This window comes from Felis catus, chromosome B2, assembly GCF_018350175.1.
Source record: "Felis catus isolate Fca126 chromosome B2, F.catus_Fca126_mat1.0, whole genome shotgun sequence".
In the NCBI taxonomy this organism is placed as follows: Eukaryota; Metazoa; Chordata; class Mammalia; order Carnivora; family Felidae; genus Felis; species Felis catus.
The window spans coordinates 121,676,284-121,684,508 of NC_058372.1; the positions used below are offsets into that span (position 1 = coordinate 121,676,284).

Consider the following 8,225-nt stretch of genomic DNA (forward strand, 5'->3'; position numbering starts at 1 on the left):
CAAGGACCAGAGAGAAGCCTCTAGAAGCTGAGAATCTTCCCCATCTGACAACCAACAAAGAAATGAGGACCCCAGTCCTAACCAGTTGTAAGGATCTGAATTCCACCTACAGCTTAGGTGAGCTTGAAAGCAGATTCTTCCCCAGACTCTCCGGGTAAGGGCTCAGTCCAGCCGACAACTTGACTTCAGCTTGCCAAGCCCTAAGCAAAGAATGCCGTCAGGCCCTCCTGGACTCCTGGCTGCCTACCTGTGAGCTAATAAATGGGAGTTGTTTGAAGTTTCCATGTTTGTGGTAGTGTGTTATACAGCAGCATTAAGACTATGCAGTTTTAAAGGTGTGACGTTTTAAAGAAGGGAGGAAATATAAGCAATCTATTCTTGAGAACTGGCTAGAAGGAAAACTGTCATCAGGCAAAATTGAGTTTCAAATTAAGGCATTAACTGAAATGGAGGCAGCATTCAAGTTTATCATGCACCTGTCAAAATGAGAAGATGATAGGAATAATAGAAAGATCCTGACAAATACCAGGGGCTATTACAAATATCCAGGCAGGGGCTATTTCTCTTCCTTCCTTCCTTCCCTTTCCTTCCTTCTTTCCTTTCCTTTTCTTCCTTCCTTTCTTTCTTTTCTTTCTCTTTCTTTTTCTTCTTTCTTTCTTTCTTTCTTTCTTTCTTTCTTCCCTTCCATCCTTCCTCCTTTCCTTATTTCTTCTTTCTTTCTTCCTTTCCTTCTCTTTCTTTCAGAAAACCAAGGGATATGCAAATATGTTTACATTTCATAAAGACAGCTTTTCACAAAGCAAAAGATAACAACACAGGGGGAGGTAAAGCTTCCTAGGCCCCCAAAAGTTCCTCAAAGGACAACCAGCTACAACATGGAAGCGACTGCCATCTTGGAGCAAGGATGCTGCCAGGCATGAAGAACTCCTCTGTTCCCTCCTGGCACCCTCTCCTGCTTGACACTGGAAACCCCGCCTTCCTGCTTGTTTACCAGGGGCAAGGAACTGGTGCGACACAGTCCCAGAACATTCTGGAGTGTTTGCTGTGAGATAAAGGGATGTGAAGGCCATGTCCCATAAGCACCTCTCAGCGGGTCCTGCTTCACGCTGGCCCGAGGCCCACACAGACACAGGGGTAACTTGATGGTGGGGGGGGGGGTGTCAGAGGGCTCAGAGAAAAGTGGACACGTCTAGGACTAAAGCAATAAACATGGGCTCTGTACACGGTGCTGCCAATATGGGTCTGGTGGGATTAGGCCACTTCATCTTTTGGACATAATGTACTGTGTGTAGGGAGGACAGTGTATGTGCAGGACAGTGAGAAGTCGGAAACTCCCCCGGGGGGCCTGAGAGGAATTTTTTTTTTTTTCATTTGGACACACATTTAGTCAGAAGAGGACTAAAAATACATAAAATCAGGTAGCTGAGTTGTGGAACCTACGTCACGATTCTATTGCTCCTGCGACAGTATAAATATTTTTCCCTAGTCGAGGAAATACTACCATCACTTAGGTATTTCTCACGGTAAGTTGGTAGCTGAATGATACCATCTTGCCCGGTGCCGTCTGCTTATTTTCCTGAACTTTCTGTCCATGCGGACATTTGCACAGCTCCGAGTATGTACCCTGCTTGGCACATATTTTTTTTTTTTACTTCCTTATTTATTGACTTGATCAGCTGTGATTTCTATATTGGTACCTGTGTTTATCTGGTGGAAAAAGTCCAAAACAAAAGTCCTAGCTACTGTTTTTCTCAAATATTACCCAGAGATTACTCAGCGAGGCCCGCACTCTTGCCAGGAAGAGTAGTAGACGGCCTGTGAACGTGTCCTCCTCGTACAATCAGAAGTGTATGAATAGATTATACCTAAGCATAGAAACCGTAAAGGATCCCTGAATGTGAACCTCTGAAATTAAGCACAAAGTTTTGAGTAACGGTGCTGTTTTCCATGGAGAGGGTGTTCAGTGCTTGAGAAAGCTCCTGTCTCAGCAATATTCGTTGGGAGTTGTTTGGATGCAAATGACAGGAACTGAATTTAACCATCAGAACCCACATTTTGTATCTCCTGCACACCTTGTGGGGGTCCTGACAGCCGGAGGTAGGAACGCAACACTTTGGGTGGTCTCTCCAGCTTTCTGGTGTGTCAGCTGCATTCTCTCCAGCCAACGACAGCTGCAGACTCAGCTTTTTTTTTTTTTTATGTTATTTATTTTGAGAGAGAGAGAGAGAGAGAGCAAGTTGGGGAAGGGCAGAGAGGGAGAGGGAGAGAGAGAGAATCCCAAGCACGCTCAGCGCTGTCAGGGCAGAACCCGATGTGGGGCCCGAACCCAGGAACCGCGAGATCAGGACCCAACCTGAAATCAAGAAAAACACCAGGAGGAAGAACTAAGAGTTTGGTTATGCATCAATGGCCATATAATGTTTCTTTTCTGATTTATTATTGTTCAAATTTCAGAGAACATTTGTAAACAAAATATATTTCAACTCATAGCAATGTTTGAATAAAGATAGATTTATGGGGAACTGATCTGGCATCCTATTATCTGTTATCTTCATCTAAATTTCAGAAAATAGACTTCACCTGAAATTTGTTATTTTTTAAATTTATTTTTATTAAATTTTTTTAATGTTTATTTATTTTGAGACAGAGACAGAGTGTGAGCAGGGGAGCAGTAAAGAGAGAGGGAGACACAGAATCCATAGAAGGTTCGAGGCTGTGAGCTATCAGCACAGAGTCTGACACAGGGCTTGAACTCACAAACCATGAGATCATGACCTGAGCTGAAGTCGGACGCTCAGCAGTGAGCCACCCAGGCGCCCCTACCTGAAATTTCTTATTGGAAGTATCTTATTTCCTGAAAAATGGTGTTTATAGTTAGAGAATCACGGGTCTTTCTGATTAAAAACAATTTTAGGGATTCCTGGGTGGCTCAGTTGGTTGAGTGTCTGACTCTTGATTTCAGCTCAGGTCATGATCTCATGGTCCATGAGATCAAGCCCTGCATCAGGCTCCAGCTGAGCATGGGGTCTGCTTAAAATTCTCTCTCTCTCTCTCTCTCTCTCTCTCTCTCTCTGCCTCTTTCCCCCACTTGTGCTCTCTCTCTAAAAGAAAAAATAAATTTAAAAAATGTTTTTAAGTTGGAAAATAGTTAAAGGTAAATATTATGACTTATAGTTGATTCCACGAATACATATTTCCAAAACAAAACACTGCAGGATATCACAAAGTAAATGTTTCCTCAGCTTATTCAAAAATCTGTAATGAGGCAATTGTGATGCAATCTGACAATTTGTGGCCGATTCCTGCACAACACATCAGACACTATGCAAATCCGACAGATGCTTGGATATCATTGACACAATTTTCACAGGGTTATAAAAGCCTCTTTCTAGTTTATAAAATTCACGGCCAGACACAGATGACCCTGCTAACATAAAGGAAAATGCAATGCATTTATAGAAAACCAAGAGTTTGGTTATACATCAGTGGCCATATAATGATTGCTTTTCTGCTTTATTATTGCTTTCCTGGGTTCTAGATTTCTTTTCTTTTCTTTTTTTAATGTTTATTTATTTGAGAGAGAGAGAGCGAGCGAGAGAGAGAGAGATAGTGAGTGGGGGTGGGACAGAGAGAGGGGGGCACCGAGGACCTGAAGTGGGCTCTGTGCTGACAGCAGACAGCCCAACTCAGGGCTCAAACTCATGAAACGTGAGATCATGACCTGAGCCAAAGTCAGACTCCACTGATTGAGCCACCCAGGCGCTCTGGTTCTTGATGTCTCAATATCCTTTCTGTCTTTCAAGACTAACTCTCTCCCTTTGGACCTGATTGTTGACATTTCCCCCAAATATGGATCTGGAATCCTTTCCTTGGCTATAATTTATGCTGGCAGGCTGTTCTGAGAAAAAGTCATGTAACCCAGTTCGGCTCCAGACAACTGTTGCTAAAATATCCCAGTCACCATATGTCATCTTATCCCAAGTAATAAAAGAAATAATTTCTCCGGTTTAAAGAAATACCGTCAAATCCCAACATGATGTATTTAAACCTGATAATACCATTTTAAATTTTATTTCAAAGAAGGAATAAGTAAAAAAATATCAAGGAATATTCGGGAAAGGAAAAAAAGTAGGAAGGAGAGCCAGCAATAATCCTGTAGCACTGGGTTGGGATAGCTTCATAGTGATAAGAACTTAATCTATCACAAAGGAGGTCTCATAAAATGACCAGGAAGGAAAGGGACAGTGGTTAGTGGTTAGAGATTGGTGCAGAAAATCCATCTATACCTGTGTCACACACTAGATAATATAATTTAAAAAACTAAATATTTTATAGAGTAAGAATTGAATATCCAATATCTAAATTCTGGATTGTTTTATTAACCTTAGAAGTAAAGGATTGACTCACAAAACCAAAAGTCAACAGATTTAGGTAAAGAGACTTTGAAAACATTTACATCTGCAAAAGAAAAAGTCTTCTTCAGCTAAAGTAGAAAGGCATACAAAGGCTGTGAAAAGATGTATACAGCAAATATGATAAATACAGCAAATTCTTTTTTTTTTTTTTAAGCAGTCTTCACATCCAATATGGGGCCCAAACTCACAACCCTGAGATCAAGAGTCACATGCTCTACTGACTGAGCCAGCCAGGTGCCCCAAATATAGCAAATTTTTTATTTTTTAAAGAATTCATTAAAAAATGCAGTAGATAAATGAATTAGCTGAATAACAGGAAACATAGTTAACAAAAATTTAAAATTAGCAACCTTGCTAAAAATAAAAATATACATAAAAATAGCAACAAGGATGTTTTTGGCAATTCAGACATCCCTCACACTGTTAGAAAAGGTTTAGGGGATTGGATGTACTCCTATACCCTCGCTGACAGTGTGAATGGCTGCAACTATTTTGGAAAACAAATTAGCATCACATATAAAGAATAATAAAAGCATTGTTTGCCTTGAGACGGTAATCCCACATCGGATAACTTGGTCAAAAAAAAAAGCCAAAATAAATAAGAAGCCATAGGATTTATGATAAGAAAGGAAAGAAAGAAGGTGGGAAGGAAGTTAAGAAATTGGAATGAAGAAAGGAAGGAAGAAAAAATAAGGCATTAATTAAATTATGGCACAATGCAGCCATTTGAAACAAAGTGTACCCTACAAAAAGCAAGGAAAACACTTGCTATGTAACTAATGTTCAGTTGCACACAGTGGGTTACCAAGCAAAAATGAACATGTACACCATTAGGATTAGAAGAGAAATTTCAAAAGGGAAAATAGTTGGGATTTAGTTTCCATCTTCCACATGTTCCTACTGTCCTTAACACTAATAATAAAGCATAGCTAATGCTCAGGAGACACATGATGCTTTCAGTCATGAATGCGCCCAGGCTGGCAGGTAGCCACATTCTTCATTGTTCATACAGAGGAGAGAGCAGCTTTGAATTGACCCTGGAAGTTTCTGGAATAGGAATAACAAAGAAAAGAATAGGAGAAAGTGAACTAAACTGCTTTATTTGCTCATTTATTTTAAGCCAGGGGATACCCAAGAGCATCCACTTTCCATATACACGCGAGGAAAGACTATTCAGGTAAATGATTGTTCGTATTTTCACTCAAGCTTCAAAAAAAGCACTTGATAAAATCTCCGGAACTGGGTTTAAGTGTTGAGTTACTTATCGGCACTTTGTTGTATTAATCACCGCCATCAAATAATAAACTATTTATTGGTCACTCCATTGAACGTTCGGCTCCACTAGCCTCTATCTGTTAGGGGTGTACTCCTCCCTAGTTACAAAGATACTTTTTCTAAGAAAATGGGAAGATCTGGCCTTTGGACTGGCTTTCTCCCCCTTCACATCCATCTTACACTTGTCTGATTGCTTTGGTTCCTGGGTTTGGTCAGAGGGGAGGGAAGCGAAAGGATTGACTCCCGGCTGCTGGTTTTTCCTACGAGTGTCAGGGAACAGGCTTTCCTTTTTAATGATTAATAACAACATGGTGGAATTTTTCTATTGTTCGGTTGTCATTTGTAGGCTTTCTATTGCTGTCATCCTGGCAGCCAAAAAAACCCCTCCAACAACCCAAGAAACCACTGCTCTGCCCTGGGATCAATGGGCAGCAGTGTTTCTGAGCTGACACCTTCAGGCGGAAGAGATGTCAGATTTACAACCATGCCCGCTTTGGCCTCCTCAGCTGTGAAAAGCTACAAGTGCCTGTTTCCTTTCAATACTTAAGCCTCAAACTACAACAAAAGAAAAAGATTTCTATTTCCTGCCTCCTACTCCTATAGTTACAAAACTGTCTTTTTGACAGGCTATTAAAATTTTTAACGTTGAGATGGGGGGAGTTGGGTTTTTTTTTAAGCACTCACGTTGATGGTTTTAGAGTATCTTGAAAGGCGAGGTGTGATTTAGCTTTCTGGGGTCAGCATTCGATTGCCTTAGCTCAGCCTTGGTCTCCCAGAACGCAATGCCACCGGCCCTGGAAAGGAGTCCTGGAGAAAGCAGTGGTTGTTGGTTAGCAAGGCGTTACTACAATAAGAATGTTATATACATAACTAACTATGGGCCTTAAAAATACTTCTAGTGCAGGGGCGCCTGGGTGGCTCAGTCGGTTAAGCGTCCAGCTTCCGCTCAGGTCATGATCTCGTCCTCTGTGAGTTCAGGCCCCCCACCCCGTGAGTTTTGGCCCCGCATCAGGCTCTGTGCTGACGGCTCTGAGCCTAGATAGAGCCTGTTTCAGATTCTGTCTCCCTCTCTCTCTGCCCCTCCCCCACTCATGCTCTGTCTCTGAAAAATGAATAAACCTTAAAAAAAAAATTTAAAAATACTTTTAGTGCAGATCTGGCTCATTTGCTATTCTATATTGTATATTGTATAGCTATTCTATGTTGTATAGCTGATGTGATTTGGTTCTTGGTCAAGAATTCACTATCTTACAGAAACTGATAGGAACAATAGACCGGAACAGGGCAAGAATCCTGACTGTCAGGACAGTTTTGTGGCCAGAATTGTTTAAAATCCATGTATATAATTAGTCACAAAGATGACAAATTGTGTTTTATATGTAGAATATTGGATCTAATTCCTTGTCTGCATCACGGAGGCTGTCTCCTGGGTAAAAGTAGGTTTTTTCACTAGTTTAGTTGTTTTCCTATCTCACATGTAAACATTTCACAACACACCAGGTACTTCTAGGGGTGACTACAGGATGTGCCGTGACATGATGTGTTGGTAGCTTTTACCGGTGGCTTTTTCAGCCAAGGATTCTTCATTAGAATCCTGATGATTGATATTCCGGCTTCACCGGCTCCAAACTCCTGGGCCTGTAGTCACTGTGGCCAAGCTCTCTCCACGAGGGAGAATCAGAGAAGAGGTCATGAACGACAGGAGTCCCCTGGATCTGCTCCACGTTAGGGCCCGTCTCTGATGGATGTATTTCCTTGTTGAGAAATAAAGTGTTATTCATTAATAATATATGATAATTAAACTAATGTTCTTATTTCATTGAGCTGGTTCTCAAAAGTAAACAGAGGTTACTTTGAGTTTGTGTTCCCTCAACATTTGTGTGGGACCCACTTGCAGGCAGAGTTCTATTTTGGTGACTGTGGGAAATCACCAAAAATGTGGAAAAACTGACCCCTGCACACGGAGTGACTCATGTAAATTTAAAAGGGTGGGGACTTTCAAGAGATCTTTTTGTCCAGGTTCCCTATTTCTAGGTATGTGCATAGTTGTGTTAATAAATAAGCAATAATAGGGGCGCCTGGGTGGCTCAGTGGGTTAACCGTCTGACTTCGGCTCAGGTCATCGTCTCAGGGTTCGAGCCCTGCGTGGGGCTCTGCACTGACAGCCTAGAGCCTGGAGCCGCTTCGGATTCTGTGTCTCCCTCTCTCTCTGCCTCTCCCCCGCTCACCTCTGTCTCCCTCTGTCTCTCAAAAATTAATAAATGTTAAAACAATTACAAAAAAACAGCTCAGTTTGCTTATGTCTGTGGATTGGGGATGCTAGTGTCCTAGAGCGAATGAAGAGTGTGTGTGTGTGCGTGCGTGCGTGTGTGTGCGCACGCGCGCGCACGGCGTGTATAGCACTTGACCATGGGTCTATATAACTTGCATCACATTTCGCAAAGGACCTTATCCTACCTTTCTCGCTTCTGGCATTAGAATTACCTGTGTGCACTTTAGGGGATTAAAGGTATGTTTTTTAATGTTTGACACATG

The 8,225-nt window shown here is 41.7% G+C and overlaps 1 long non-coding RNA gene across 1 annotated transcript; it reads right to left on the minus strand.

Annotated features, from left to right (window-relative positions):
* Positions 1-4,359: 4,359 nt before the first annotated feature.
* Positions 4,360-7,802, minus strand: LOC109500220. Its single transcript, XR_002157866.3, has 3 exons — positions 7,248-7,802; positions 6,375-6,497; positions 4,360-5,462 (listed from the first exon to the last, which is right to left on the minus strand). It is a non-coding gene; the product is annotated as an uncharacterized LOC109500220 (long non-coding RNA).
* Positions 7,803-8,225: the final 423 nt, after the last annotated feature.